General features: G+C 40.5%; 1 protein-coding gene across 1 annotated transcript in view; it reads right to left on the bottom strand.

Moving 5' to 3' along the window:
- The window catches only part of LOC138933964 (Krueppel-like factor 3), a 296,223-nt gene that overhangs the window by 166,588 nt on the left and 106,444 nt on the right, over positions 1-23,191 (bottom strand). The gene's annotated exons all lie outside the window — the stretch shown is intronic.

Genomic DNA, 23,191 nt, shown 5'->3' with positions numbered 1-23,191 from the left:
TCATTGCTCATATATAGAAATAATTCTTAGATGAAATATACACAAGAACAATAAATAAATAAATTAATTAACAGATATTTAATTTTTGTATCATAAAAAAATACTAAAACGTTATTTAATATTTTTTAATAAAAAAACTAGAAAAAAGCGATTTATCTTAAAATATTTAGGAATGTATTATATGTATGTGTGTGTGCTGCGACTGGCTTTTCATGTGATCTTGTCCGCCAATCCGTCGCTGGCTACATCTTCTTCGATGTCTCTTCACTACTTTTTTCTTTCTCTATCCTTCCCTCTTTTCGTGTCGCCTCCTTACTGAATTCGCAAACTTATCGCGCACCTCGTAAAGATGTCATTGATTATACGTGCCATTCGCGCGCTGAGATATTATGCGTAGTATGAATATACCGTGCAATAAAGATGCCTTTGGGAGCATGAATTTGCTGCAACGCGACGTTGAAGAAAGAATTGCGGCTTAGAACGTATCCGATTAATTGCATCTGTCTGGCGAAAGAATAAAAAAAAAAAAAAAAAACGGAGATGGCGCGGTCACCGTTATAAACGCCGCTCAAGTATGGAAATAAATTTAGCACGCGAGGCCATATCGACGAATGCAGAATTGTACCAATTTACCGATATCCACTATTCGAATTCGATTTCACGCCGTCCGGAGATAACGACGAAACATTTCCCCGTCACAAGTATATATTCAGATATGCGCGTAAATGCAATTATTTATTTTTAAAAAGCACCGTAATTTATATAAAAATTATTGACATATATGTGTACGCCAATTATATAGTGAACAATTAAATATATGCGATCGTAACGTAAGAAATTATTGGTCTTAATTATAATTGATTAAGTAATAGCGAATTAACTTCGCAATTTATAGTACGGGATTAATGATCATACTGGATTATTGATCGTTTATGAATCAACATTGCGAATTGTACACATAACGCTTCTTACATATTTAATATAGCACATTCGTGGCCTTTCAATATGTTATAAATTAAAATTTATTCTGATATATATGGAACCTGTAGTAATCAATTTCAGCAGCAACGAATCAAATTAACTGAATCATGTTGCGATGATTTATAATTCGAAAATTGCATCCTCCAATACCCTCGCGCGAAACATAACCGCCGCAATTTAACTCGCGACTAACGATCGCGGGAAATGCAAGAGAGGGGAAAAAGAGAAAGAGTGTGTGTTACAAAATTTCAGAATCGATAAATTATAATTGAAAGAATGAGGGCTCGTATTTTCGAAGATCCTTCACGCTCTGGATTGCAGTTTATCGCGCGGTGCAGATCGAATTGGCTTATTCTTATATACACATATACATTATGTACGTCGCGAAGCGTACGCGCTCGATGCGCATCTCGACGCTCAAAGATGTCATTGATTAAACGAGTAGGAAGCGTCAAACGAAATATTTCTGCGCGAGTTCTTACCCACACATGCGTGGCAAACGCATTATGACGCACAGACGTATGAATAGGCATGGCACTCGGATTCTCTTTCTCGAGAGATGCGCTTGGGCGTGCACGCAAGCTTTTATGAGTCAAAAGCCCTCTTGGCATACCAGATGCGTCTATTCGAGAAGAGAGAGAGAGAGAGAGAAAGAAGAGTCGCGAGAGAACATATAACTCGTACTGAGAAACAGTACGGTAATGGAATTATATTTATTTTTTCGTTGTAAATATGATATTAAATCTATAATGGCAAACTTTCCATCGCATACAGTAACAAAGAACAATATGTAATAAAATAAAATTGAAATAAAAATATCATATTTCTGCGTGTTAGAAAGAAGGAATAAGATCTATAACACGTATATAAAATTTCTTTTTCTTCAATTCCACAGAGTAAAAATGATCATCTTGTTAATTCATATATGTAGATAAGTATAAAATAGAAATATAGTAAGAAGAAAAGCTAGTCACAGAAACCAATTTATTTAAAATAGACAAGTAAAAAATATTATGCCGATCGCAGGAAAAGTCGATAGCAAGAAATGATAGTCACGAAACGTTTGTATCTGTCATTGGAAGTGGTGGCTTTTCAGAAAATATGCCACGAGCAAATATATTATATGTATAAGCATAATGCCGTTTTAGGCACAAGAGAGAAGAAGGAAGAAGAAAAATGTCGATGATATATTCGAGAAACCATTCGGCTACCGGCTGCGTTCCCTCTGAGTTTCCTCTCCGCGGTGGCACACGAGTCGCCGAGTTAATCCACACCAGGTAGCTGACTTCATTATCCGTCAACTAATTATTGGTTCATTAACGGTATATCGGTGGTTTATTGATGTTAACGAGCTTCGCCGCGAAAATATTGCCGCCCCTTAATCGCGGCCACAGCTCGATCGGGAGCGGAGAGAAATAAGGCGCCGCGTATCGTTCTCCTTTATCCTTCCCCTCTCACCTCTCCTCTCGCTCGTCACCAACCGAACCTCCCTTCCCCACCCCCCCCCCCAAAAAAAGAAAAAGAAAAGAACCGGTTCCGCGTCATTATCGTTTCAGAAACTTATCGCGTCCGATTCGATGCGGAGAAATAGCCGGCGGAATAAAGTCGATAGACGATACATCTGACGCTCGATTTTCGATGATTATTTCGCTCGCCCAAAGCTCGTCCGGATAATACCTAGCGGTTTATTATTTCGACGCACGATACATTGGAAGCAATTAAAATTTCATCGCGTCTTTGGCATAATCCTCGACTAATCGCGACACCATCAGAATTTATTTTTCTTTGTCAGATCATCCATCCTTTTAATTTTTTTTTTTTTTTTTTTTTTTTTTTTAAGTGTTAGTGTTGCGATAATGTGATACGTCATTCTTTCAGTTAATATAATACGCCGATATTTTTTTTTTAGACTGTCAAAGATCGACAAGAAAAGCATTTCGCAAGAATATTTTAAAACTATGTTATATTCGATTTTAATTAATTTAATAAAATGTATATTTTACTAATAAAGAAGATGATTAAATTACAATAATAAAATGTTCTGATATAAAAAAAAACCTTTATAATAACAAATTAATAAATCAAACTATCATCATGGTTCTTTTTATGAGATATCTTAATTTCTTCATGCCTATGTAATCGATTTAGTGCGATCGGAAGAAATTTTCTTCGCTTCGATATTGATGTTTCGAGATGAACGTTCAGCTTCCCTGATGATAATTAAATCGTAACTCACAAACGTCTAATACTATTAATAATCGTAATATATATTGTCAATAACAGACGGACGTAACTATGTTGTTATCGGTGCTTAACGAGATTATTGTCCCCATCGATTATATCGACAATCAAGTCTCGTGAAACAATTTGAAATTCGAGTTACAAGATGTTTTATTTCGTTTCCGTTATGCCCCTCGTGATTACTTGTGTGCTTTAATGAACCTCGATTATATTGACGCAGCGATAATAAAACACATTAATTATAATTACACTTATGCACTCGTCAGATGTAAGATTACTGTTGCAGGGAATTATAAGAAAGTGATATATTGTGATTATAATCCTATAAATAATACTACCATTAAATGTTAAATTACAGCTATTGTATCCGTCATGGAAAAGTTACATCTCTGCATGATTTGAGATATCTTTTTTTTTAATGTAATTCGTACAAAATTAATTTCTAGCAGTTGTGGCAAGTTTCGAGAGACCTCCGTCGGAGATGCAGTTTCGAACAAGACAAAAAAGATAATAACAGAATCAATTAGATTCGATTATGTTTCAACTGGCAACGTGCTGTTTTCATTTCGATTCTCTATATCCTTTTTACGAAATTATCGAGCAGCACCAATGCATTTCACGGATAGCCTCGTAAATCTACTATCTACCACTATTTATTATGAAAGGATTCTCATACCTCGCAACTTAGATGCATCGAAAGCCCTTTATTAAATAAGTAACAATAAACGCATTATCGATCATAAGCCTTAGATGATGCCTGATCGATTTTTATCTCCTCTCTCTCTCTTCAAGGGCTTAATCTTTCTTTCTTTTCCTCGTGCATATATCTCGGGCGAGCAAAATCTATTCACGAGTATCACGGTAACCGTTCCATCATCGAGTCCCCTGGGAGACGTAATACGTCACACCATTACGACGATACGTGCGACAGGAGCAGTGACTTCCCGTCTGTTCCCCAAAGCCATCGGGATAAAAAAAAAATTCATCTGATGGATTTCCAATCTCGGCTTGATTTATCGGCACGGCCTTATGATTCAGCTGTCGCTCGGACCACCATGACTATCGTGCATGAATACCGTAACTTCTTTCATGCTTCCACGATAGATTACGTACGATGAGAATATTAGACTCGCGCGCACCATCAGGCGGGTAAATTGATGCGCCTGATTATACATGTTTTACAATGTTTCGTAAGCGTTTTATTTTATTAGAGTTCTAGCACGCCGGTACACACACACCTGTTGAACATGATGTATTAGCAATGTACAATTTAACTTAATTAATTTAGATTGATACTATTGGTGCTTGTTTTACACGATTACACATATTTTCCATCACTTTCTATTAACACGATGTACTAATCAACTTGTGTCATATATTGAGATAATATATATCAATGACGAAAATTCGATAAACTACATCTTTTATGCAATATATTTGAAATAAAATTAAAACTTCAGGTTTTAATTCTTTAATTTTTACTTTATTGTTTATTTATAATTAACTTAAGTTTTAATTGTAAAAATAATCGCTAAATTATATCTATCCATTTAAATGGATATTCTAAATTGATAAAATTTTAAGAAAAAAATATCTTATTGAATTATATTGTAATCCTGATATCATTCTTTTAAACTATTTGTAATTATTTTTTCCGTCGTAAAAATAATGAATACATCCTTAGAAAAATTTGCTATTAAAGCCGGTTCGATTACACCTGACTCTTCAAATCACGACTGACATACTTATGAACGATTTCGTACATCGATATGTATCTAGACGCGCGCCCGATTCTTTGAGAGGAGAAAGCCGAGTCCTCGGCGCATCGCCTAATTTCATGGGGAATTTACAATTTGTAGTAGGCTTCGGATTCTATCTCGCTACTCGTTATTATTGATTATCCGCTCGATCGTCAATACCGGCAGCTGTGCGCGAGCAACTAGGATGATATTCGTCGTATATCGTATCGTTACATCGGCTATCTCGAATCCAATATAATGCCAGGTTCAGAATGTCTGACCAACGTAGATTTTATCTCGTAAATACAGGTGCGATTTTCTTTGTAACAATACATACCAAGTATTCCGCGTTATTTTTTTTATTTTTTTAAATTTAAAGTGTAATTTTTCCAATAATGTAAGATTTTTTTATTCTTCCACAAATTTCGAATCCTTTTATTTTACTGAAATAAAAATAAAAATATGTACTTATATTTATTTCCTACGGAAATTAAAGAGCGGAAGATCTCTAGGAATAATCAGTAAAATATAAAGTAGTGCAAAACAACTGCACGCGCAATTGCGCCCAAGATTAGATTGAAATTCCGAGAGATGGGAGGGAAAAAAATCGCGCGAACACCTCGCAAATAGCAAGCGCCTGGCGGGAGATCGAAAAACAAGTACAGCTGCTACACAGAAAGAAACGACTTCGTGAGGCTCTCCTCTCTACGTTGACATTCGAACGTACCGTACGGCGACACGGCAGCGGGTGTCGTGCGCTTGCAGGGAGTCGTGAGCGCGGCGGCGGTTCACAAGCGCGCAACATCCAGAACCTGTTTGATTAAGCAAAAATGCCGCACGAGGACAGGACAGGTGGAGGAGGATGCATGAAGGAAGCCGACGAGAATGACTAGGATGTAGGCAAGTCTCTTCTGAGAGATCAGAGGACGCGAGGAAGGGAAGGTTAAATCGATGGTCGCTATCGGCTTCGCGTTTACGCGATCAACGTGGAAACACCGCTTTTTCCGAGAGAAAACGCATCGTAACGCAACGTCGGAACTACTAATGATGGAATATAGATAAGAGGGCCGGTGTATAACAGAAGCGGCGACGACGCTAAGCCGTCCTAAGAAGAGCCGATTAAAACGGTCGCGCGGCGCCGTTTTTCACCGTCGGCGTCGGTGTCGACGAGAAGAGTCCCCGGGGTCCTCTATAAGGAAGCGCGGGCCCGCTACATCGAGCGGACAATAAGCGTGTGCCGCACTGGAAATGACATTTGAGCGGCGCGTAAGCGAGTCTCGAGGCGGCCTCCTCGTAAAGGAGGCAAGGGCGATTGAAAGAGAGGCACAGGTGGAACGACGATGAGAAGGACGATCGGCACGACTGGTGTAAGAAGTATCGGATCGTTATTGCTCCCGTACGTCCAGAAAGACCGCGCGCGACTCCTATATGCGGCATTAGAAACTGCAAATTTCTACGTCGCGTCAACTCTACTTATATTATCTCTGGATTCAACTAAATTTATTTTAAAGTATAATAAAAAGATGTATAAATTAAAAAGATTCTCATAAATGCAATTTTTTTATACATTTTCGGAAAATGTTGCAAGATTATTTCTACTTGCAAATTCAAAAGTTTTGTCTTAAAAAAAAAAAAAAAAAAAAAAAAAAAAAATCTTTTTTCTCGTATAATTGTAATATAATTCAAATTAATGCGAATAAAAATTCTATCTTATTTTTCTCTCAATTTTAATTCAAATTTTATCCCATTCCTTTATTCGTCATCGCATAATTCAATTTCAATTTCTGCATTTTGCGTGCTTAAATCGCGTCAGACGTAACGGGAAAGACGAGAATCACTGGTTTATCTTCGTCCTTACTCCGATTCCTCTCGAGATCAGGCTGAATAATAACCGAAGCTGGGTAGCCGCGGTCGATCGCTACCGCCGAGCAGCTCACGGGAGAGAGAGCCTGCAATAATTGATTAACCTGGACGGGCATAAGAGGTTCACCCGGCGAACGATAATGATATTACACTCGGCAGTGCAACTCGGTTAGAGATCGGTAGGGAGCCGCCGACGAGCGTCGGCGCGGCTTCCTAGATGCATGACTTGCACTACTTCCGCGGATCTCACAATCGGTCAAACCGCGAGTAAAAGCTACCGGTCGGTGCGTCTTTGAAGCCTCTTCGCCTTTTGTAATCTATGAAAGACGCACCGAGAAAACGATCGACTCGACAGAAAAGACAAACATAATTAGACGCAAATTTACGTCCACGAGAATGTATAATTACTTCGGCGAATAATTTCTTTCTTTCGCGACGGGGAAGGCGGGAAGGGGGGAATCAGTTCAAATTATACGTATCGTAATTGCGAGCGAAGGTCGTCGCCGCTAATTCGATAACGAGCCACGAGAAACCAGGAACGCTCGCGATCACGCTCGCCGGCTTCTCCCGCGATCCTAGAGGCCCGGATCGCGACGATTGGCGATTCGAAGCCGTAATACAAGGTTACGGAGATCGTGTAATAATAATCGTGCTGTTTATTCAAATGAGTCCCCGACCGAAGGAACGGCGTGTCGATATTTATTCCTCGCCGCGGAAGTTGTCGTACGGGCAATAATCACCGTCGTGGATAATACGACGCTGTGCACGCGCGTACGCGTATATCGACTCATTCCTAATAATATTATTCCTCGCGCGCATGTACGCGGTAGCCGGGGCACTATTGCAACACGCTACGCATGTAGGGTGCATAAGGAGCTAATAATGTATTGCGAAGTACTTGCTGTGGGCAAGCGAGCCCCATCGTCCTTTAGTCGCGCATACATATATATGCGCAAGTTTTCATATACGGATATTCTTACGCGACACCGCTATTACGAGACACGATTTTTTTTTCAGTCATACGCGAGTTCGATATTCACGATACTTTAATCCTCAAGCAGGAAGAAGTGAAATTTAATAGCACATTTAAACAAGTTTGCTTAGGACAGAACTGATCGATTGTATGTATTTGATTATCAATCGGTATTGCATTATACATCGTTAAAAGCAATGACAGAAAAGAATTTCGTCTCTTTAAAAATAAAATTGATTAGTCATGCAGTATCTGTACAACGTATCTTTTCTAACGACACGGGTTCCTCGCGACCCGAGAGAAACAGGATACAAAACGGTTTAAAAAAATAGGGGGGGGGGGAAAGAAAGAAAGAAAGAAAGAAAGAAACATCTACGTAACATCTGGTTTTTCAGAAAAAAATTACAGATATCTTTACACGCTCCGTTAAGGAACGTTATTATAAAATAGCGATGCGAGTGCTTTCACGAGTGTTGAAAAAATAGACGCAATAAAATCGTCGTATCTCGTACATATAAATCAAGGGACTTCCACGATAATAGCTGACCCCCCGAATCTGGACAGCCGCAAACGAGCTCCCTCGTAATTATAACATTCGCTCGGCGTGTCAACAATTCTACCGATATAAAGCGCCCCGAAATTGTCCTTGATACGCTTTACGCGACCCGATTTACGATTCGCTGGTCACGATCAAACGCGTGAATCCGTATTTAATTATATCCGGCGAACAGTGAGCCACGTGTGGTCATGGGATCACGAGAAAAAATCATTCGTCAACTAAATAAAATAGCGGAGGAATAGAAGGAAATGGGAGGGGGGGGGGGGGAAGGAGACATCATTACGACGGAACCACGCGCTCCGGTATCGCTCTCGTCCTCCGTTCCTCATTTATTTATGATACGCACGCAACGCCACTTCAGAAACGTTTTAACGAACGAACGGTTCTCTCTCATTTATAACAGCACTTCTCCGTATAAATTAAGTGCCTTTCTTCCGATAGTAAATGTCCGCGTCGGTAATTTAGAGATTTAGAAATTGTTGCGCGCTGCCGCTGATGCCGCGCGCCCGGCAGAAAATAATGATGCCTTCTCCGCGGCCTAGAAGCACACGCGGGACAGAAATTCGCCTGAGAAAAATTTTTCGCCGCGATTATCGACGTGTTGAGAGATCCGCTCTCCAATCTATTCCTTTGCATTCTAAAAAGCGAATCTTATTTCGAGGATGCGCCTATGCTGAAACAATGTCTCGTTCAGTTTTATCACGACGTAATGATTTCTCCCTTGCGCATTTTTTTTTTTCTAGAATATAGTTAGCTCGGATTTTTTTAAACAGTTCTCTTGATACAATCAAGGAGACAAATGAACGATTCTGTAAGAAAATGTATTACTAGCAAACCATTGCAAAAAATTTGTACATTGACATATAGTTGATGAGTATTTGAAAGATATGTTTTATAATAAACTTTAATAAGCTAATGATATATTCTGAAAAGTCTTAGCGCGTAACAAGAAACAAAATGATAAACTATAGCGCGGTTAAAATTTTTTCAAATGTATAATCAATACATTATTTTAGCGACAGAAGAAAATTTCCTTTGAAAGAAAGATCTACGCGTCCGATAGAATATTACAATTGTATTATTTATACTTGACTTGGCAAGAGGGTGAAATATTTATTTTTATGAAAGAGAGTACACCTAATGCGCAGTATTATCTCGGCGCCATGTATATGGTAGATATGAAGGCTATAATTATCCACATCAAACGGAATAATCGATTCCGCTGATGAGCTTTAATAAGATGTCTCGTACCTGGGCACGTAATAATTCACTCTGGTTTTACAGGATTGTCAAAGCACATATAACTCCGAATCGTCGCGATGGCAAAATGGAAAAATTTCCTTCATTAAAAAGAACATAACGGAAAAGCGCGCCAATGAAACGTCAAACCGGTCTCGTCCGAGTGTTATCAACGTCGTGTAACAACGATGTTCACGTGCACGCTTACCGATAACACCGTGAAGAGTGATACTTTTCGGTGCTTACATACCGGAAGTGACGATCGTAAATTCCGCGTAGAAAATGCCGCTAGAAAGGCACAATGTGCAATAATAATATTATCACGGATCGTTAGTAGACGTAGCGAGGCATTTCAAACTCGTAATAATCGACAGAATCGTCCATTGTATTTGTAGTTTATGACATTACTTTGTGAACGAGTTTTATTAAATTTCACGAAAAGCCTTGTGAAAATTCCCGGCTGCTACAATGGCGCTAATTTTCTTCGTACACAAGGCCAATCTCTAATCTAATCTTATTAATTTTAATGAATCAGCATTTTGAATTATTAACCACAATATGCTTGATTTTTTAAATTTACGAATATAATATATGCGTAAGAAAATAAAATTTACTTTGCGCGGATACTTACACATTACATATACATAATTCATAATGTAAAATTTTATTTTATATTTGATGGAAACAAAAAAATAACTTAAAATAACATATCATACATATAATAAAATAATCAAATAAAAAGAGTTTCCTTGTAGTAAATTTTCTATTTCATTTTTTATTATAGTACTCCCACTTTATATTTTTAACTTCCTTACGGTACATTTTGGAATATGCAAATATAGTTTATGTAGATTTTAAGAATTTAAATACGCGCGTTCGGGAAAGATTTATTTTACGAAATACATTGTCTGATTTAGAGAGAACATATACGAAGTGGACAAAGAGAAAGAGAGACCGTCTCGAACCGATCAGATCGCATTTATTTGACATGCGTCGGCGTCGGATTCGACGATGAGAATTTTATGCGGGATTCCCTAGTGTTCGCGCGCTCGCGCGCGCGCGCGCATCGCTAGATACAACTATTTCGCATGAGATAGCATCTGCGGAAATACCCACCGCTCCGTTATTCGCCGGTATCCGCGATTCTCGTGGAATCAGTCAGTAGGTACGTACGGTCGCACGAAGAGAGTCGGGATTCCAGATATATTCCCTTCGTTATCTCATCTAACTCCGACGGTGGTCGATCGTTACGTGATCATTACGGTCAGCGGGTCATTGCCACGATCGCTTAGATCCAAATGATAGTGCGCGATCGAGTTCGCGATTAAAACGAGCGCGGGAGGAAGCCAGATGGAAAGAATGAGAAGATTACACGGCTCTCGATAAATCATTCGTCTCGTCAATAAATTCTTCTGCGCGCGCTTACATGTAAATGTCGCGCCGCGATAGACTCCGTCGTTCTTATCGAAAAAATCCTCTTCGCAAAGTTATTTTGACAACTCATTCGAAATAATCTCCTTGAGAAGGAAACAAAATAAAATAAAATAAATGATAGATTTTTTAAGATACAATATAAGATATGTACCTTACGCTTTTCTTTCGCAAAATTGTAAAAGATTAATGCACATGGGTAATTTTATAGAAAGAATTTTATAAAAATTACATAATTTATCTTGAAAAAATCGAATAATTTCCGTATAGAAACGCTTTCAAGCACGTTGGCTACCGTTAATTACTGACAGCCGAAACATTCGTCGGAAGCGTACAATTCTTTATATCGGTGTTTTTCAAACTGACATTTGACACTGAAAGACAGCCGTGGCTGTTAATTTCGAACGTCGAACGAGCGAACAAATATTTAGCAAGCTGTCCGCACGATTGAATTCGGACAGAAACTCCATAGATGGAACGGACGATGAGAAAAGAGCTAACGCGCTTCTCTCTTTGGGACTCTTTATCCGAAGTGGACTTTATCCTAGCCGGATCTGACGGACGATTCGAGCTGTCAATCACGTAATTTGAGGATCGATCGTGGGTCCGCCGTGACGACCCGAATAATTGTAAGCTTTCCCAGACTCCGCCAGCCTCTCCATGGGGCTCGAATAAATACAGAATCCTGTCTGTGTCTGCGTGCAGCCTTAATCAAGCGATAATGTTTAATTACAGGCCGCATGCTTTATTCGGGTGATTAATCGATTGATCGAAGGACGCCCAGGTTTAAGGATCGGAAAGCGTATCGAGATCAGCGAGTCATAGGTCATTTTTCAAAATACAAAGTTAATTTTTGAGAATTTCTTAGCGAAAGAATAAATCATCAACAAAGATGTAAAAAAAAAAAAAAAAAAAACTGCTTCCCTTCTTCTATTCTCTTTCTCTGCTATTCCGCATAATATAATTTTTAAAAATAATAACAAATGTTTTTTAACAAAATTATCTATTTCATTAATTTCAGATGTAATAAAACGAGATAATAAATAATATCAAATACATTATTTTTTCCAAATCACAGGTTATAAATTAAAAGAGAAACTAGGACAAATCAGAATAAATGTCAAAAAATTAAAAAATTAAATTATTTCAGAAAAGGAAGACACGAGAGCTTGAAAATTAGAACGTGCATATTCGTCTCTGCTGCGAACAAAGCAGAATCGGTGCATGCGAACGCGTAAACTGCGAACGCGAGAGCGACGAAGCATCGCGGAATAAGGTGTTCCTGATCTACCAGCTGTTTAACTGAACAGCAACGATGCTTGCAACGTGTGTTTACGACACGGGGGGGCAGCCGCGCCGAGCAGCCAGCGGCAGACGACGGATAATAAATCACGGCCTCGGCAGGCTAACGCGTTCTATTCTGCGGTGTGTTGGACGAGGTCTACTTTCGAAAACGGAAAAATAGCAGGACGCGCGTGGAAGGAGACGTATGACGTACTCTCGTGGAGGCGAATTGTCGTTGCCGTCGTCGCTGACACGAAGGTTGCCTCCGAAAGGTATAACCGAGCGAGCTTATTCATTCCTTTATGAGAAATGTCCTTTTACCGATTGAGAATTTCAGCAATATTAATATAACAAATATAACGAACGTTATCAAATGCGATGCATATATTATGCTGTAATTTTTTAACATTATATTTTATTAAAATTTATATTACACAAAATATCTAAAAGATTGTGTAATTCTTTTGAAAAAAAAAAATCTTCAAGTTGGAAAATATTTTGATGCTCTCAGCAATATTCTCGCGCAGCGTAACGAATCTTATTGTGAGTTAAATTGCAATAATCTCGAGAATATCTCGCGAGGAAACGGCTTTTCGGCGGTGTCGAGGTAATACCGCGCAATTTTATTACCGCACTCGGGTTCCTATTTGTAATGCGCGCGATTTACTAGCTCGAGAAATTCACTTAAAGTCTACCAGGGACCTGCCGCGATTTTGTAATGAAACGCGATAAAGGCCGCGGTGCGCGAGAAGATGACACACGGCTCTCGTCGAGTATTCTACCGGTATTCAAGATACTCAACGACGGGGCCGACGGCAGATGTTACGACTGTTAAGCTAGGCTCTGAGCGACTGACTCGACAGATCTCGCGTAAAAAAGCAAGTTGGAGTATTATATGCGTTACCTTCCTCTTCCTAGAGGTAACGAGCGTGCCGGTGCTCAGGACACGGGAATGAGTCGGGACTTCCGGAAATGTTACACACACTCTCTCGACGGTCTTCGCGGTCGAATGGCGGTGCCTCTGAAGACGGCGGAGCGACGGGTTTCTCTCGACAAAATCGACGCGAGTTGCGGCTTAACTGCGTCGAGTTCTCTATCAACTTTACTCCTCTCGTCGTAGAAATTACTCGTGGTCGTCAGATATTACGCGACGTTCCATACGTAAATTTATCATACCGCATCGCGCGACCTTGGTCTTTAACATTTTCCGTTTCAAGGCCTCTTCCATCAATTATATATCAGATTATTAGCAATTCTGCTGTCGCTCCTTAAAAGTAAACCGCATTCTACCATGTGAGATGTGCATCGCTGTATAAAATATCTCTGACCTTCCACTTTAGTCGCCAGTTGCGCGTACGATAATCCCGGCTTAGCATGCTTAATAATTTTTTTGCGCGCTTCGTCATTACACATAACGTTCAATATATTCGCGGAAAAAGCATTCGTGCCGCGGCTGTCGCGGCAATTTATCGCGGGCCGTAGACGGGACGAGGATGACACGAAAAAAAGGCGCTTGAAACGCCCGAGAAAAAAAAGAGAATGAACACCGCGAGGAGAGGATGAGGAGAGGAAATACGAAGGCCGACTTGGCGTCCACCTGTTGTGGCATCGCGAAGGACGCGTCTTCTGCATAGATCCGCGGCCGAGACGCCAGCATCGAAGAAAGTAGGAATAGCGCGAGCTTATAGAATCGCACCAACGCATCTCGGCGGTGTGATTATCCGTCGATCGAGAATCTGTGGGACGCGTGTGAATCGTCGAGAGAAGAGAATACGCGCCTTCGAGCGCACACCTCGGTAAAATGTGATTCCTCTTGTGACGGGGAAATAGAATTGCGCATGACGCACCTCGTTCCGAGACGCTTCGTATCGAGTAATCACCCAAGAGAGAGAGAAAGAGAGAGAGAGAGAGAGAGATGCCTGTGCGAATCGAACGCCCATCTGCAATCTGCATATGCATTTTGGCAGCGGGCGTAGAAATTCACTGCGGCCCCTCTCTCTTTTTCTCTTCCTCGTCTCTCTTTCTATCATAATCTCGTACGACGGGTTGCACACTTAGGAAAGATCTATACTCGGAAACGTTCGATTACGAGCGCTTAGAGGAAAATTCGAGATATACGACGGACAGACGGAGATGTAAGTTGATGTATAGCGTGTCTCGGAAAATGTCATCATACCTCACGGAGCTTTTCAGTTAATTTGATTTTTCCTCAACGAAAGTTTCACTTGATGTCATCTCTTTTCAGAGGACTCTAATTTGTCAATATTAGATTATATTTTCTATGACAGAATTTCAGATTAAAATCATGCCTAGCACAAAATTGATTTATATTGACATTTTTTGATTGATGTTTCCGTAATCTGTTTATACTCTCTACAACATTTCATTTGTAAAAGTTATTTTTTCAACTTGTAACTATTTTTAACTCAAAAAAGATTATATCTACGATTGTGAGATGTACTTCGATTGTGAAATAATAGTTTAGAACATCTCGCAGCATTTCACAAGTCATGAAAAACTCACGCTCTAACAACTTTAGAAATTTTGATTCGCGCCGGTTAGTGGCGGGAAAAAGTTATAAGAACAGAAACCGGTGAAGAAAAAAAATGTACATATACGGCAGTGGAACAAGAATGTTAGCCCGCCACAGTGGAAAAAGAACGTAAGAACGCGATAGTTGGCGTGAAGGAAATGGAGGAAGAACTGAAATCATCGTTTTCCCGTGTGAAACCTCCCGAGGTTACAATACCGTAAGCAGTGAGTTAGGGTGTGCTTATGGTAAATGTGTGTTTTCAGCGAAAAGTCATCCTCTGACAAATTTATACTTGTAGTATTTTTGAGCCGAGATATTTCACCGGAAAATGCACACGAACTAAGAAGAGGATACGAATAAAATCATCTCCTCGAGGAGAAGACAGGGTGTCTACTTAAATCTTGTAAGAAAAACTCCCTGAAAATTCCCTGATCTTTCAGATATTTTTGTTCAAAATTTCAGATAAAAAGAATAATTCAAAAATTTCTTGATGCAATTTTCAAAAATAACTTTTTATTGTAAGCGTTTTCTAATGTTTTTCACTCATAAGAAAAACATAGAGCTATTTAAATTTCAATTACAAGATTTACGAAAGAAAACCGAATAGCTTTCGTTAAGATAAAAACTTGCGTAACATTTTCATCTTTTATTACTTAAAATCAGTATAAGAGGAAAATTATTATTAGAGAGAATTTTTAAAAAAATTTTTCGAGTCGCAATAAAATTCCATAAGAATCCCTTTATTTCTCACAAAAAGATTCCCAGATAATTTCAGGTTTACCATGTTTTTCCATGGAGTAGACACCCTGGAAGAGTTTCTATAAAAAAAGATTTAACATTCGATAATAAAATTAATAATATATATATATATAAACAAATGCACGATAAAAAACAGTCGATATCTATCAAACACCGATACGCTCTTATGTATGCGGGAAGAACAAGGTGTGAATGTCTGCGGTCCGATGCGAGAGAGTAATTCCGTGCGCATCTGCGGCCACACCTCGCGCGGCATGCGATGCGCGTTTGCGGCGGATTGCGTTGCGGCACGATATGTAAATTTGTGTAGAGCGAAACCACGAGCCGCGCATATCGCGCCACACGAGGAGAGGAAAGGCAGAAGGGAAGAGGGAGGGGGAGAAGACACGGTGAAGGTGGAGACACGAGGAGTTTCGAGCTCTTCGGCGTTCGATTAAAATGCCATTGGCGAAAACGTGCCGCGGACAGTATGCGCCTCCGAGGAAAACCATATTTCGTTAGCGACATGACCGCGCTCTGCTGCTCCTTTCCGAGGAGCGTGATCGTGTCGCTACGATCATGTCTGGATCGTGCGCGATCCCGATTTACCGTCTCCGCGTGCCTTCATTTCTTACGCGAAGCCTGAAACAATCGGCTCCTTTCTCGGAAAAGAAGAGGAGATAATTATTAGCACATTTTTTAATATGTGAAGAATTTAATGAAAAATTTGCAAAAATAAAATCGATATTTTTGATACTGTATGCTATAACTACGGCGAGATTGCTCTCACAAGATCTTCATTAGAGTGATGATAGGATTTTATGAAGGTGATAAAACTGTGCGCGAATGAATGACGAATTGGCGATGGCACGAAACGCATTGCCGATGCAAATTGAAAAGATTGAAAGTATGGTTGCTACCGTACATTAAAATCCCGTTTGTACTACGTATTCTTTACAATCAACGTTTCGCTTAAATAGGTATTCATGTATTCTGATACATTCCAGTGCGCGATGCTAAAAGCGCAGCGCGTCGAAAGATTTCTACTTGGCCTTCTTTCTCCGCGCACGCATTTATCATTGCAGTCATCCTTAGGTTGCAAATAATGCAGCTGGTTAAGTGCACTCCCCTTTGATCCGCGAACGATCTAACATCGCACGGCCACGCTGGATCCTCATACATCTCTCCGCGAGAGTTATATATTCGCGCGTATAGTATCACGTACAAGTCTATCTACTCGAAAAAGTGATGACGCTAAACTATATGCGATAAAATTTTCTCGAAATGCCCAAGATTTTCTTTTTTCTTTCTTTTTTTGTAATTTTGCGTAATAAATTTTTTAAATTCCCCATTTATATTTCCTTCATATTTTATATTCTTTTATAAACTGTATAAATTAAAAATAATCAGAGTTTTTTCAAGAAAAATTTAACGTCGCATCTTGTCAATCTGTAAGAATATTAATCTGAAATTTATATACGTGTGGCAAAAAAATCTGTAGCATTTGTTTAAAAAATATTATTTTCTCATCATAATAATAAATTTTAGATTCTTTATTTATACCTCCGTCAATTTCATATTATTTTATAAATTGAAAATAATGTGAATTTCTCAAGAAACATTTAACGTTTCACATCTGTAAATCTGTGAGAATATTAATTTGACATTTATACATGCCTAACAAGAAAATTCGTAACATCTGTTAAAAAAACATTGTTTTCTCATCACGAGCAAAGGATTGGCACCGCTATTCGATAGGTCGCGAGGACTTTGCGTTCATCAAGAACTGTCAAGCAACGAGTTGCCGAGAGCCGTCTGGCTGCTTACCTATCTATCTACCTGTATAGGCAATCGAACCGAACGGGTCGATTCGCGAGGCGCAACCGCGCGCGGGCAAATCGCGCAAAGCGTAGTTTTGCATAACGTTTCGCACGCACCGTTCCCGTTATGACGACGACGCCGAGAAGAGGCAGAATCACTCGCCGTATGAGCGAGCGTATATATATATATATATATATATATGCGTACGTCTTCCCTCCCCCCCGGAGCGTGGATGTTGCGTGCCGACAATAGATATTCCGTAACGCCCACGTTAGAGTCGGGAGACAAAGGCCTGAATGGCCGGCTCCGGCAGATGCACGGGTTACACCGAGACGGTTATGCACCGACCAAGTACGCCGATTTAGAACGCAACGATGCGATGCAATGCCGTCCGTTCGTCCATCCGTCCGTCCGTCCGTCCGTTTATTCGTTCTCCGTGACGAAGGCGCGGTACCCCACGTAAAAGGCGCGCACACGCACGTGCTTACCCACACACATACGCGCGTGCATCCCCGCGCGCGGAGTTACGTAATTCGGAGAAGAGCACGCGCGCCGGCGATGACAACACCTACCTACGGATAAGAAGAGAAAGAGATCCGGGAGTGAGTGTCCACTCGACGAAACGCGCGCCAGGTAAGAGAGACCATCTCTCTCGCGAAGAAAACGTCTCCTACATAGAAAGAGGCTCGAATTCCTTTGCAAATTCCTGCCTTACATCGATTGCCTCGTCGATGTGCCGTGTAGACTTGAGGATGCTCGACGATCGAAAAATTTTGTCGAAAATTCGTGAAATAATCGTGCAATTTTCTATGAATGATTAAGTAGACACAGTCGTATTATAGGATAATTTTTACATTCCGCGTGCTTTTAATATAATTAAGATCCGCGTTTCTTGTATTAAAATTTCGTCTCTCTTTCTTTCTTTCTCTCTCTCTCTCTCTCTCTCTCTCCCAAATGCTTCGCATTTACTTCACGTAGTCAAGGATTTTCTAATCCGAAGCAGACAATACATGAAAGCTACCTAGTAATTTCCGTTGCACAGCATATTCAAATGCGACGGCGTGCCTTTTCGCGTCTCTTTGCAGTGCCGCTCGACAAATCTCTAATGAATTGGAAACGCGCCGCCACGGCAACATACATACGCGCCCGTAAGAACGTCCGATGACGACATTCTCTTTTGTCAAGAGGAGAAAGAGACCACGGCGAGACGGTCTCTGAAAGCGCGACTCAACGATGTCCACCGGCGAAGTCGGACTTCGGATCTGCCCACGTTCGGCCCCAAACGCGATTGTTTTTTTGTTTCTTCTCGCCTACGAGAAATATCGACTGGAAAAAAGGAAAAAAAAAAAACGCGGATCGTTCATCCCGATTCCACAAGGAGCATCCTCAGTGACCAATGACCGACCGATCGATGAAGATGTGATCGATGAGAGCCGCGATTTCTTCCCCCCATGTGGGCCGCCATTTGCCTAGTTACCCACATCTCGCGTCGGCCGGCCACGTGAAATTGGAAATTAGAAATCTAACAGATAATGTGGATACAGATTCCGGGTTTTCTAACAATGAGAAACCAGCCGCCAACTGCTGGCGTTGGATGGAAGGTGTCATAAATCTCGAAGACGGTACGCGAGTCCATTGACGACGACGACGACGACGATGGGACGATGACTACGGTTAATCCTACTTCCGAGCGTCCCGGTTTCAGCGGGGGCTTTGAGATTCATCGATGCAGCAACGATGCAAGTGGGTCAAATGCGACGCCAAGTCCGTGACTTCCATTACCGGCGCACGCACACGCCGCGAGGAGCAGGTGGCGTTTCGAATTTCCACGAAATACACAAGAAAGCTATTATTATAGATGAGTCTCTCTCTCTCTCTCTCTCTCTCTCTCTCAACAAGCGGATAAGCCGCTTGTTCGTGGCAGATAAAATTGCTATGTTGGTAACGTACTCTTCCGCAAAAAAATTAGCCGTATTTAAAAGGTCTCCGTTTTATGTAGAATATTCTTAAGACTTTTTTCATGTGATCGGTTACATTAAATATCGTAAAAAAATTAAATTTTTCGATAAACAGTTGAATTAAAATTCAATTAAATAAAAAATTATATCGCTATATAAAAATATTATTACAAATGTTACATGGTATAAAGCGGCACCAATGATCTCTAAATAAAGCTTTCTGTAAAACGCTTATATCGAATAACTCCTGTTACGGAGAAGGAGAGACGTGTCAGAGATTGGACTCGTCTCTGGGACCACGAGGTTCAGCAACCATTAGGGCCTTGCCGATGCCATTAGCGCCGTTCTGAGTGATAGACGCCAACATTAGCCGTCCAGCGACTCGTAAACTTTCGCGGCTATCCGCGCTATTATCCGGCAAGGGGAACGGCTTCACGGATCGGGTCCGATCTCGCAGCGCCGTCCGTCTCAAGTTCTCCGCCGAAGGTCCGCCTTTCAGGTTTTGCCTTTAACGGGCACCCCCGCCGTCCCTTCTGCATCGCCGCCGCTGACTTGAACGACGACGACCAAAGGAGGAAGCGCGAGGCGAATCGTGGCGAAACGACGGAGGATTCCACGGCTGCCAAAGGCAGGCGACGAACACGAGACTCACGGAGGAATCCACGACTATCGGAAGCGATCGCCGAATGCACTGGCAATAATTTACCCCCTTCCTCCTCCTCCACCACCCTTGTCGCGCGGCCGGCCGGGTCGAGACTTCTCTTCTCGCGTCTTCTCTCGAAGCTCTCGCGACTGCTGTGGGAAGAGCGTCGGGCCCGTTAGGACCGTTTCACAGGTCGCGGAATTTTCTCCTACGATAAACATAGGAGAGAAGCGAGATGAGGGCACCGAGAAATATATAGCGTGTATAGCGAAACATCGCGCCTATACTAATTTAATTCTCTTGAACAATAGCATTTTTTAGACAAGTATTCCCGTTTTTTTACCCGAAGTAGATTTGTACCTTTCCATGACTTTTCAGATTGTATTTTAATTTCTATTAATTTGTAATGTATATGAAAAATGTGAGAAACACTAGTTTCCTAAATATAAAATGTATCAAATAAATGTTTGATATTTTTAAATAAAAAAATTAAATAAATTAAACAAAGTGTTTAATCTCTAAGAATATCCCTATATAATTTACATATATTAATATAAAGATATACTAAAAATTAATTTAATCGGTTTGTTTAACTGATTACGGGAAATCTGATTTTGATTGACAATCTTAGATATCACTCTGTAGATACAATATATTCCATTCTCTAGCATAATGGCCGTTTGTTGTATCTATTAATGTTTAATCTGAATAACTATTTTTATGTTGCGCGGTAAAAGCAGAATCGCGCGTGTCAAAGTCTGCGACAAACAAGTGGCGATTACCGACAGTCGCATTAATCAGCGTATATCGCGCCCGATCAAAAATAATTTAAGATCTATTGTGTCGTTTCACATTGCGCGCTATCTGATAAAAGTTTGCCTGCATCAGGCAGATCTTAATGCTAACGCGCGCGCGTGCGCGCCAGAGTCGGAGGAGAATAGCAGTAAAGGTATTGTTAGTGGTACGCGTCCCGTTACTTTGTTGCAGTTGACAGCGAGATAGCTGAAGCAACAAGGATGCCCTACGGCGATGACTATCGATTTCACGTAAAAACCATACGTACTTTTATTCGCCGATTAAATAGATGTTTCATTCACCATTGATGGTATTAAACAGTTACGGCATTCGTATCGCTTTTAAAACGCTTTTCTGCCATTGAACTCTTCAAAATATAAATAATTTACTGTTCCAATCGAGTTGCTAATAAATATTACATTCCTTTTTCTCAATGTAATACATATATCACTCGTGGTATTCCATGTTCTTATAAGAATTGTACTATAGTTGTAATTCCGAAACGCGAATGTAAACATCATCAATTTAAAGGAAGAGATAAATGTTAAGTAAAGAAAAAAGTAATATTATAATTTAAAAAATTAATTGCTCGACATTTGGTAAAATAATTTCGTACGATGCGAAAAAATCGCGAAATAATCAGAATAAATATACAATTGAAATTCTTCAATCAAACAAATTTATTATGATAAGAAAGCACTGGTTGGGTAAAATTCAGATGTCAGTGGATGACGTGTAAAACACGTGGCACCGCGGAACGATTATACGCAACTATAAATATTGCCGACCTGGTCATAGATATATCGCGAATTACAGGTATACCTATGTATGTAATACTCGCGCCGTAATATCGCATCAGCCCCGATGTAGAGGAGGTCGGTCGAGATTAGTTCCGATTGCCGCGCCGGGGAGAGTTATAGGAAGGACCGCGCGACTGTGTGTGTGCATGTCCGCCGCGCTCACGGCCAGACATCGATCCCGGGCTACCGGCTGCTGCTACTGCTCTCCTGCCCGTTAATGAGTCATGTTTAATTGGCGTGGGAAGCCAGCGGCTTACGTCCACGTAACGGAATTGAACCGTACTCGATGTAACCGCGCGCACCCAGGATGCACCCAGTGCTCTTGCCCCCTTGTCCCTTGTCCCCTACGCGAAAGATTCTTTCTGGAAATATTCGAGCGAAAATCAGGCCAATTCCGCATCCTTAGAGGAATGAAAATAATGTGAAATGTAATCTTTTTCTTGCACAAAATATATTAAGCGGTACGAAGGGATGTGTCAGTCAATATTATCGTTAACGAGTAATCGTACTATGAACGATTTCTAAAATACAGCGGAATCTCGTGACTGATCGGATAAAAACGTGCCGTCAAATTATGATTTCACGTCACTCGTGCGTGTGATTTGACGCGTGTCAGGCAGCCGCGAGGCGCATCGACAACGGAAATATCCGCCGTAACAGATGGTATGCGAGATTGGCCTCGGACATTTGCGTGATCCGAAAAAGAAGGAAGAGAGACGAAGTTCTTTCTCCTTCCATCTCAATTCCTTCCCTATACTCGTTACTATTTTATCCGCCAATATAATTCTTCTTCGTATAAATAATATAAAAATGTCAATTTACCTCTTATCGAATATTGATACTTTCTAGTTTTCACGAATTTTAATTATTTAATTGAATCATTATAAATATATAAAATTTTACTGCGATCATTTACAAAACCTTGAAGCATTCGCAGCTACTGACTGAAGTCTATCAGGATGTGACGAATGACGTTCATCGACCATGTCCTTCAACGGACGTATTGCCGTCTCCTAGCCATCGTAACAAGCGCGTCGCGTGAAACGCGATGGATCTTGAATACGTTCCCCGGAGCACTGACGATTCTCTATTTTCGTTTCGTGAAAGGATCCACGATATTTCATGTCACGGACACGAGCGAGAGAGCGTTTTATTACCATGGCCGGTACATATTGCCTCATAGAGCGGAGTGCGGCGACGCGTATACCTATCTACGTTGTCCTAACGACAAACTTACGATAGTTGAAAATGGAATCGAAATAAAATCGGTGGTCGCTAATATCCGTGTAATTGGAATTATGCATAAGTTCAATTGGTCAACAGTTATATACTTGGCGATGTTGGTGAAGAAATACATAATCGTCGATCGAAAACTCGCGCTTGATTTTTCTTCTGATTTTAATATTAATTTAATAATAATTTTGAATAATTTTCGATCAAATGATCAAAAATTGGCGATTCGAGTCACAGAATTCGCACGTTTGCGAGCCATCGATTGTATCGTTAAAAGGAACATGGACGAGAGGCGGCGGCACCAAACGTTCGTGTTCTCTCGCATTGCGACGTAATATGCATCGCGAATGCCAACACGAG

The sequence above is a fragment of the Polyergus mexicanus genome, unplaced genomic scaffold (genome assembly GCF_030449975.1).
Source record: "Polyergus mexicanus isolate NDT 795.1 unplaced genomic scaffold, iyPolMexi1.0 SCAF_6, whole genome shotgun sequence".
Classification (NCBI taxonomy): domain Eukaryota; kingdom Metazoa; phylum Arthropoda; class Insecta; order Hymenoptera; family Formicidae; genus Polyergus; species Polyergus mexicanus.
The sequence above is the reverse complement of the archived record's forward strand: the minus strand, read 5'-3'. Positions and strand labels throughout refer to the sequence as shown.